The 11,188-nt window shown below is 33.6% G+C and overlaps 1 long non-coding RNA gene across 1 annotated transcript; it reads left to right on the forward strand.

Annotated features, from left to right (window-relative positions):
• Nucleotides 1–9,227: 9,227 nt before the first annotated feature.
• LOC124899276 lies at nucleotides 9,228–10,477 on the forward strand. Its single transcript, XR_007056520.1, has 2 exons — nucleotides 9,228–9,464; nucleotides 10,216–10,477. It is a non-coding gene; the product is annotated as an uncharacterized LOC124899276 (long non-coding RNA).
• The last annotated feature ends 711 nt before the right edge of the window (nucleotides 10,478–11,188 follow it).

Consider the following 11,188-nt stretch of genomic DNA (forward strand, 5'->3'; position numbering starts at 1 on the left):
CCATATCCATTATTTATCATCCAAATTATTGAAGAATAAGAAACCCTAGCCTAAGTTCAACTCCAATTATCTTGTGATTCAACCGTAGAAAATCCAAATTGATTCCGTAGTTGTGTTCACCGTCTTGAGGGCTTCGAGAAGCACCCCTTATTTGTGCCAACAGGACTTCGAAATCAAAAGGGCCATTTTATGGTAAGGATGTAAATTATGTTGGTGTTATTTATATGGATATGTATATATATATATATGCATGTGAGCATAAGAAGTATGTTATTTGATTGTTGTTGAAAGATGATTGGAAATGATGTTGGATTATTCTTGTGCATAGTTGGATTATGTTGAATTGTGAAGGGATTTGGTGTGATGATGTGGTATTGAAATGATGATTATATATATATATATATATACACATAAACCGATTGTTCAAGTTGGTTTTTGGAATGCTTTGCAAATATTGGTTGTATGAAATTATGGAAGAGAATTGTGGTGTTGGGTTGCTAATACTAGATGCCAAACATTTCATTGTAGATAAGTGATTTGTAAAGGCGGAAAGTTGTGTTAAATTGGTATCCGAATCTACAACGAGGTATGTAAAGCATACTCTAACGATGTTCTTTGGCATGAAAACACCAATGTTCCATCAAGTAAGATTCCGAGGTTGTCCAAAAACATGTATTGTTCTACATTACCAACGAAGTTGTTTCCATTCTATAAAGTGTCAAAATGTTTCATTGATATACCGAAAGGCTCCTATTTCATTGTTGTGATATTGATGATTCCGAAACACATTGTTGATGTACCAATGAGTCTGTATTACATCGTTATTGTATAGAAAGTCTATTACTTGGTTCCTATTGATGTATCATTATTCCAACGGTACTATATTGGCATGAACACTAATGTAATAATCTCAAAAGCTTTTGAACTAAGTTATTGGAAAGATCTCTTATGTGTGTTACTTGATATACGTGTGGGTGGTAGCTCAGGGGCTTAAGCCTAGCATGGGCCGATCCCGATATTTGATATGATTACAGTTGATATGTACTGAGGGCAGCCTAATGGTCACAGTACGGTACAGTATTGATTATTGTTAGGTGGTTGGAGGTTCGGGAGAAGGAGGTAATGACAAATGATAATTGTAAAGAATGAAATGAACGAATGTATACCGTTCCACAAATGTGTTTGAATTCAAGAACCCAATTCAGATTAATGATAAGATAATGTACATGATCCTAAAAGTGTTTATGAAGTGTGGTTCACTTCTATTATGATTTATTCACTTGCGTCTGATTTTCTTGATCCCCCATACCACATATGATTATTTACAGCTTTACATACTCAGTACATATTTTGTACTGATGTCCCTCACGAGGGACCTGCATTTCATGCTGCAGGCACAGGTGCTTCAGCTCATTCACAGCATAGATAGGAGCCAGGTCATACAGCTATTGTTGGTGAGCTCCAGTTTGCTTTGGAGATTTCCGAGTCGGTCCCTTATGTTTTGTTATTGTATAGGAGTCATGTGTGGGCTGAGGTTTGTCCCGACCCTAGTTATGTCATGTATATCCTAAAGGTTTTGTAGACATAAGGAAGGGTAAAGTCATGGAAGTTTATATAGTGATGTTATATTTGTATATGTGGTGGCCCCGACGGCCAAGTATTTTATATATATATATATTTGTGCGTGTTGTGCTAATACAAGTAATTAGACCCTTCTATATGCAACGAAGTGCTGTCCAAATTTTTGGTGACATGTAAGTGAAAGTACAGGTATTTGAACGGGTTCTCCCGGGCCTTCTCGGCTTCGGGTGCCAGTCCGGCCCGATGGAATTTTGGGGCGTGACAAGTTTGACATTCATAAAGTTGCTTTCTCAATTAAATTGAGTTATGAGCATAATTTTCAGATTGTGTAATCAAAACAATCCATCTTGATAATGTTGGCTTGGCGTTGAATGCCTATGATAAGTAGTTGAACCATTGGTTACGAGAACAAAGTTTCATGTGTTAGTCTAAAGTATGATATATTGCATATAATAACACTTGTTTGCATTAGATCAAAAACTATGATTTATTTCTCCCTCTCAATTAGTTCAATGTCAAGAACCAATTATTCCATCTAGTAATTTTGATGTATGGTTTTCGATCAATGGATATATCATGATTCAAAAGATAAATTCTCTAAAGTAAATTGAGATGTATGTTAGTTTTACCAACATGAGGGTGACATTATGAACAACTAAGTAATATGTTGTGAATTATCATCAGATCCTCGTTCAAAAGATAATATAAGTTCAAATGATAGGAGCATTTGCTGATCCAATATTAATCTCATATTTAGCTGTAAATATTTCAAATTGAATATCTCTGAAGGAAAAAATCTACTGCATGCATGAAGCATGATAGATCAATCCATTTTAAATACAATAATTCTTGATAAAAAAGGAGCAAATGATTTTAATAAAAAGACAATGTACTCTTGAAGAGTCTACGATAAAACACTTCATGAACCCTTATGAGCAGTTCAGGTACTTGAAAATAATGAAGTGATGAGATCTCAAAATGTTATGTCACATTGTGTACCGATACAAAATAATATATCAACGACAATATCTTTAATAAAGTATTGGCGCAATATTGTAAAAGATTACGAGGATCTAAATTCTATATTTACTTAAGCATGCTGACATAGAAATATTTATCAAGTGATATGAAAGGTTGCATATTGGTAAGCATAAAACTTATTTGATTTGCAGTTCAAACACTTGAAGATGTCATACATGAGATATTGAATATTGTCACTTGACAAAATTTATATGAAAAATTTTAAGGATTCAAAATGTTTGAAGCATATAAAAGTTTCTGGAAAACTTATATATAATCCTTATATTACATAAATTTATAACTTAAAAATTATTGAAACTCTTGGAGAGTTTTCAAAAGCAATAGAGTATTTGCTGGAATGAGAAATATACCAAATGAATTGGTTATATATCTTAGTGCAATTAGTGTACTAATGTATCTTGTAACTACTATAAGACCGATATAGTCTTTTGATCAATTTGTTAGCAAGTCCCGATCTTGTTGATTATGATGATGCTGGGTATTTATTTAACCCACATAAATCTCAATCTCAAACATACAATGTGTTCACATGTGGGAATACTGTCATATCTCAGAGATATACAAAACAATCTATCTAGCCACTTCATCAAATCATGTTGAGATAATAGCTATTCATGAAGCAAGTCGAGAATGTGTGTAACGCCCTGAACTCTAGTTTCTGGGATGCCACACGGTGTTCCAAACTACAAGTAGTCCTGAGCTAACCTTGGTTGTCTTCTAACACATCTAAATCTCAACATGGTGAAATATAAGTATAAAATTATGATAAAATGTGGAAAACTATCTGAAGGTATTAATCTCATCAATTTGATTAAATAAATACTGACAAGTCTGAATACGACAACTGAGATCTAAGACTGAATCTGATAGTCCGACAAGCCTCTACTAACTGAATATAGAGAGTCACTGGGACAGGCCCCAGCTGACTCGGACTAAACTGGAATATCTATTAATAAACTGAAAACATAAATAGCTAAGTTCCCGAACTATGAGGACTCACCAACTGCAGAAATATAGATGAGATGCTCAAAAATTATTGTCGCTACTGAGATTGAGCACCTGAACCTATATTATGAAACAATATAGCACATAGACGTATATGCGGATCAGTACTTTGAGGATGTATTGAGTATATAGGGGTGCATGCAATAAGTAAAAATATCATCACAGTTTATCAAATCATGCATACTAAATATAAATGACTCACATAGCTTGAGTAAATCTGAAATCTAAAAAAAATCATAAATCATGAATAGTAAAGCATGTAGTATGAATCTTGTGAGTCATTACACTTAGTTCTAAAATCTGTATTCTGTTCTTGTTGTCAAATCATATAGGCAAAAAAGAAGTCTGAAACTTATTCTACATAGTAAATACTTTATCTCAAGACTTTAAATAACTAAAACTATCTTAAGAGTGGGGGACATCTATTTGGTAGGTTCTTCTAACAGACATGTACACCATGTGAGCATCCATGGTGTCCTACGACTAGCCCCCATAAGGTTAGGGTTGTTCTACCCTTGCCATCGGAATATAAAAATTTCATCTTAGTGATCACAATCTTAGTCATCCACGTAGAAGTGGGAATAATCTAAATCCTACGTTGGCACGTAGTTCTGGGATATGAAACCGTAGTAACGTATCCATCTTGGTGCTAAATACTATTCCCAATCTCATGCTCAAAATCTCAAGAAAAATCCACTTTAAAAGTAATCTAATGATTTATAATGAAAACCAACTGTAAATCTGTAATATGAATCAGTAAAGTGGATTTCAAATATGTTCTGAGACTAAAAGGTTGAATCTTTCTCAATAATCTGAAAATATTCTAATCATGGGGTGCTTATAGCACAACAATTCTTTGAATAACAATCTTTAAATAGGGTTTAATGACCCATGTATTAATCTCATGATAAAACATCTCAAATTCATGCTTGATAACATAAACATTCATAAATCATCTTAAAATCTAAAAATTTCAGCAATGTGCATAAAAACATAAACATACTCATGTAATTCAATTTCTAAATCATTGAAAATCTCATAATCTCATGAATAGCAATATGGGGTGTAAACCCAAACTTTAAATTCATAGGAAAACATATAAAATTAAATAACTTTCTCAATAAAATCAAGTTTTGGGCACAAGGACGAAAAGATTGTCCTTGTTCATAACCCACATACCTTAAATTGATGATCTTTGAAGAAAACTTGAATCTTGGATTCCTATTGATGCTTTGGGATGAATTCTTAGTGTCCTTGTATTGGAAAATCTCAATCTTAAATTGTCTTGGAGAGTTAATGGAGGAATCTTGGATTTCTTGGGGAGGAAGTTATGAACTAAGGTTTTGCTTTGAGAGGGAATGATGAATAATAGCATATAATGCTTCTAAGAGGCTTAAATCTTGTGTTTGGATGGATTGGGGGTTGGGTAATTTACCAAAATACCCCCTTTAAACTCTTAAACGGAACTGAAAAACGTATATTTTTTCGATTTGGGTGGCCAACGTGATGCGCCACTATCACGGTGGCTCACTGGAAATTGACAACTAAAAACTGGATAGACTCCGCAATGCGGAGTCATCGCGGTGCCCTTTTGGAATGCCATTTTGGCACATGGCGTGACGGGTCATTATCGCGCTGGACCTCTGGAAATTGACAAATGGGAAATTGGCTCTCTCTGCGATGCACCAATATCACGGTGGCCACTGAAAAATGACAATTAGGAATTAACACTGCTCTGCGGCGCGCTAATGGTCCAAATGACGGTGTTTTACGACTGGAACTTAAAATAGCCATAACTTCTTATCCAGTTATCGAATTTAGGCGAATCTTATATGGTTGGAAAGATTATTCAATTTCCTACGCCATGGAAAGTTCAAATCTACAGAATTACACAAAAAATAAATATCATTCATTCTAAGAGCTAATCCTTGACATTTTCAGGACGAGTTTAAGCTAGGAAAATTGCGGGGTATTACAATGTGTATGGTTGAGGTCCATGATATATATCATTCAAGAAAAATATAGTTTGAAATGTGACAATGTACCCACAATTTTATACAAAGATAATGCAGCATGCATAGCACAATTTAAGGGAGGATTCATAAAGGAGATAGAATGAAGCACACTTCATCAAAGCTTTTCCATATACATGAGCTCTAAAAGATTAATATGCAACAGATTCGTTCAAGTGACAATGTGGCTGATTTATTCCCCAAGTCTCTTTCAATTGCAACTTTCAAGAAAATGGTGCACAAGATCAGATGCAAAAGTTCAAGGATGATCTAATTAGGGGGAGTTAATACGCATTGTACTCTTTTTTCCTTACGAGGTTTTGTCCCACTAATTTTTTCTTATAAGGTTTTTAACGAGGTAGCCAATATGCATATTGTTAGAGATGTGTACTCTTTTTTCTTCACTAGATTTTTTTCACTAAGGTTTTTCTAGTAACGTTTTAGTGAGACCCATTATCTATCAATTAGACATTCAAGGGGGAGCATTATAAATGTATTACCATATATAGTAAATATATATTTATGAAAAAGTTAGAAACCCCAAAGTTAATTTTTCCTATAAATAAAGAGATTTTCCTTCATTGTAATTCACTCTTCAAGAATTTCTCAAAAGAAATAATAATCACTCTCTTTTTTTCTCTCCATTCTTGTTGTTATTACTTTATATTTCATAACACTCTAGTTTTTTGTAAAAAAAAATGAAAAGCATTTCTGAAAACAATACACTTAGAGCCGATTTAGATTGATTTAGTTTAACCACTTTTGAGTGTTTAATTAATTAAAATAAGTATTTATAAAGATTTAATTTTAACCTAAAATGATAAAAATAAGCTTCTTTGGTTGGCGAACTATGTACAGATACAACTAGGGCTAGCTGGTCTTATTGCCATCACATGTGATTGGCAGGATCTCAAACAATCCAAAATAATATGTTGACACTTAATTAAGTCATATGTTAATTTTTTCCCTCATTTGGAGTCTGGCATTAGTGTCAGAAAGTTCTTCATTGGGAGGTAAAACACCCCCTAACAAAGGCAATTTTGTATTAGTAAAACTTGAACCTCAGACTTCTGGTTAAGAATAAAGGAGTACTTACCACCCACCACATCCTGATTGGTAAGTCATCATGTGTTGTCTTTGATGATTATTGCCACTAAAATAAAAATTTTAAATTCAAGGAATGAGGTACTTTGACTCCATATATAGATTTTACGTTGAGGAATGCTCTATTTTGGTAGAGTAGTGTATCTATATGAAGGACAGTGATAGTTTAAACCCGTAAAGTATATTTTAATAAAATTGATAATATGAAATGTGAAGAGCCTTAATAAAGACTATATAAAAAAGGAGATGATGTTGTCTTTTAGGGTGAATAAAACCTCTATCGTTGCTATAATAGAGCATAAATTTAGAGAGAAAATGCGAATAAATTCATTACTAAACTAGCTAGCGGATGGGGTCGCGTCATAACTATATATCATATGGATAGCAGAGGAAGAATATATCTCTGTTTTAAGGAACCTGACACAAATAAAATTTACAACATTAAAGGCAATCTGCTTAACTGATTTATGGTAAAGTTGAATTTATTGGCAAAAATCTGATATTTGATCTCATCGCCTTATATGGGATGCATACTATGGTGATAGAAAGTGTCTATGAGAGGATCTAGGCACTTATTCACAACCAACAATAGGGTCCTTAGGTGGCTGTTGGTGATTATAATATAATGTTGTCCTGAATTAATGATGATGACAAATAGTTAGGCAGCCCTGTACCTGAAAATGAGACAAAAAACTTCAGTGATTTTCTTAGAGACACAAGCCTGGTTGAAATGAGGATTTTAGGGAGAAGATACACTTGAAAAAATAATCATATAGTCAACAAAATTGATTGATTGTTAGTAAAATAGTAGCTTATATCTATCTCTTAAATTGAGGCAATAGCTATGGATCTGAGATTGTCAGACCACTTCCCTCTTAGTGTCCAGTTTATCAATGACGGGCCAGCAGTCCCAGGACCATTTCATTTCCTCAATTGTTTAACAGACCATGAAACTTTTTATGAGCTGTTGCAAAAGGTTGGTGGGTCTTAAAAGACTATGTGCAGTTAAATGCGATAAACAAGAAGCTAGAGAGAGTAAAAGTAGAGATGCATGAAAGCTTTGAATTGCAAAGATTAACGAAGTAGGAGATATCAGTCATAGCCTACCAACATCCAGAGCCAAGTGAGGAGCTATGATCATGATTCTATCTTGTTGACCAAGAAGGTGAAATAAAGAAGGATTTGAAGAAATGAAGTTTGATCAAAGAAAGCATAGACAGACAAAAATCCTAAATACAATGGCTTAAATTAGGAGTATCAAATAATGCATTCTATCTTCTTTGCAAGTATGAAGAGTAGAGTAGTGCAAAACAATATAAACAACTTAGTAGCTTGTGAAGGAGAGATCATGATTCATACAAGCGAAGGTATTAAAAAAGAAATATTGAATTTCTATAAGGAGTTGTTGGGTACTTCACTACTACACTACTACAAGTCGACCCCCTGAATACGAAGGAAGGAAGGAAGGAAAAGAGTTAAATATGCTACAATAGATTGCCCTATCAAACTGTCACAGTACAAGAGGTTAAGATATATAGCTCTAAATCATATTGAAGATGCATGCCACGGCCCCATGAGAAGATAGGTTTAATGTATTGTTTTATAAGAAAGCATGGTCTTTAGTTGGAGCAGACATCACCAATGCATTTTTTGGACTTTTCACAACTGGTGAAATATGCAAAATAGTAAATTGCATATCAGTTACCCTAATCCCAAAGGTCTAGAATCCAACAAATTAAAGATAACTTAGTTTAGACCTATATCTTATTGTAACTTCTTATACAAGATTATCCCAAAGGTCTAGAATCCAACAAATTAAAGATAACTTAGTTTAGACCCATATCTTATTGTAACATCTTATGCAAGATTATCCAAGAAAATATTTTACACAATGATGGATAATGCTAGTGTATTGTTGCTTGCTGGGGATGTGTTAATTTTGCCACTGATTACTTCATCAGTAATTTTGAATCTTTGTTATGTTTGGTGGATGTCACTTTGGCTAAATTTTACTCTCGTTGTCACCTTTATTTGTCACATTTTACTTTACAAAATTTGAATTGGAATTTCCTCCAGTTGACTTTCGTCTAGTATTACACAATAATGGGTTAGACGATTATCCATGTACAATAAACACTACTAGAAATGACAGCTAGAGGGATAATTAATTAGCGACGGTTAAAGAACTGTTACTATAAATAAGCTATAGTGATGGCTACAACCCTCGCATATTGTTACAAAATGTACTAGGACAATAATTAAAGATAAACATCGCATAAGCTCCGAAACCGTCCCAATAGTTATATCTATGAAAATAGATATTATAACCGTCTCTATAGATATCTATGATAACAGATATATAACCATTCCATATTTTATATCAGCTAAAATATGACATTACGCGGGAATTTTTGATCCAACACTTACTTTACTCAGCTTTTTTAGTTATTTTTATTAAAAAAATTAAAATAAGTTTCTCCCAGCTTCAATTTAGGACAAGTCAAATTATCGGTCTAGGGTTAGGAAACCCTAATTTTTCTGCTCTCTCGGCCTCGACGGCCATTTTTCTTCTCTCCAGCATCGACAATCATTTTTCTCATTCAATACTCGATAGCACCTGGCCGGAGATATATAACAACCTTAGAACATGGCCGGAGATTGAAAAAATGATGGCCTCTTCTGCGATTTTAGTGATAAGTGATAAATTTTAGTGGGTCTGTGGTAAGATTTTAGTGGGTCTTCTTATCTGGTATTCTTATGTTGTTTTACTTCTCTAAAAAATGCCTTCTTCTCAGGTAGATCTCCAATTTTGTTCTCTGAATCATTATGTCCGGTGTTGTTTATTTTGCTGAATTATTGTGTTGAGTATTCGTTATTTTTGCTGAACTTGATGTTGGTATTCATCGTTTTGCTTTATTTTTGCTGAATTTCACGTCGGGTGTTGGTCATTTTGCTGAACTTATGTTGGGTGTTGGTCATTTTGCTGAATTGTTGTGTTGGGTATTCGTTGTTTTTGCTGATTTTCATGTTGAGTATTTATCATTTTGCTTTATTTTTGCTGAATTTGATGTTGGGTATTGGTTATTTTGCTGAATTTGATATTGGGTCTTGGTCATTTTGCTAAATTATTGTGTTGGGTATTGTTGCTATTGCTGAATGATGTTGGGTGTTGGTCATTTTTCTGAATTTGATGTTGGGTGTTGATCATTTTATTGAACTTATGTTGGGTGTTGGTCATTTTGCTGAACTTATGTTGGACGTTAGTCATTTTGCTGAATTGTTGTGTTGGGTATTCATTGTTTTTGCTGAATTTGATGTTGGGTATTCATCATTTTGCTTTCTTTTTGGAGAATTGATATTGGGTGTTCGTCATTTTGCATTCCTTTTTGCTATATTGATGTTGGGTGTTTCGTTATTTCACTTTCTTTTGCTGAATTTGATGTTGGGCTTTTGTTATTTTTCTTTTTTATAGGATATCCCAGCTGCCCAGACGCTGAGTGTGGGGGGTGCCCTGATAAGATAACCTTTTGCTCTTCTTGCAGCTTTTGTTTTTGATTGACTTGATGTTTCGTGATTAGAATTAAGAGTGTAATTGATATATGTACTGGTTTAGTGGTTTGTTATGTTGAAGATTTTACTAATAAAAAGAGAATATTATTTAATGTCCTTTATTTAGTGAAAAATGTATGGGAATTATAGTTGTTTGATGGATGTTTAGGGTTAGTAATTGTTTGTGAAATCTTTAATAGTGGCATTTGAGCCGAGGGTCTTTCGGAAATAATAAGGTCGGGGCTCGGGTTTGTAATTTCTATTAACAGGTTTTCGGGTTGGGGCTTGGGTTAGTTGGGTTTTTTATCGGACAACCCGATAAACCGATAAGGGCAGATGGATAATACGATGAGGGCAGATGCTATTGTTTACTTTGTTGTGGTGATTTTTGTTTTAGTGATCTATATATTCCATAGGTAAAATGACAGAAATTTTTGTAGTTCGATCGAGTATATAAATTTATGTTGGGATTTTTTTTTTATAAAGGAGGTTTAGCCAATGGCCTGGAGCTGTTTTTATAGATATTCCTTCTTAACTTTTGTCTAAATAGATTGGAATCAGAATCAAGTTAGGCTTGAAAATTATGTAGAAATGAGGGATTGTTTACTTTGTTGACGACTTACCTTTTCAATGAGAAGAAAAATCTTTCTTTCCTATGCAACTTTCAGGTCTTCCTCTTCACTCTAGAATAATTACGAAAGAAAAAAAGATCACCTTAAGAATAAGATTAAAAAACAGAAATTGTATCTTAGATCTCTTACCTTAAAATTGTACCTAAATATGTCATTGTTTCGTCTAGAAAGAGCGAGAAGAGTTCATTACTCTGAAAAAAATAATAAATATACTTATCAATCTACACTTGAAGCTGTAGGCGTATGTTAAATGTAAAAGTCACA

The sequence above is a fragment of the Capsicum annuum genome, chromosome 6, assembly GCF_002878395.1.
Source record: "Capsicum annuum cultivar UCD-10X-F1 chromosome 6, UCD10Xv1.1, whole genome shotgun sequence".
Taxonomy (NCBI): Eukaryota; Viridiplantae; Streptophyta; class Magnoliopsida; order Solanales; family Solanaceae; genus Capsicum; species Capsicum annuum.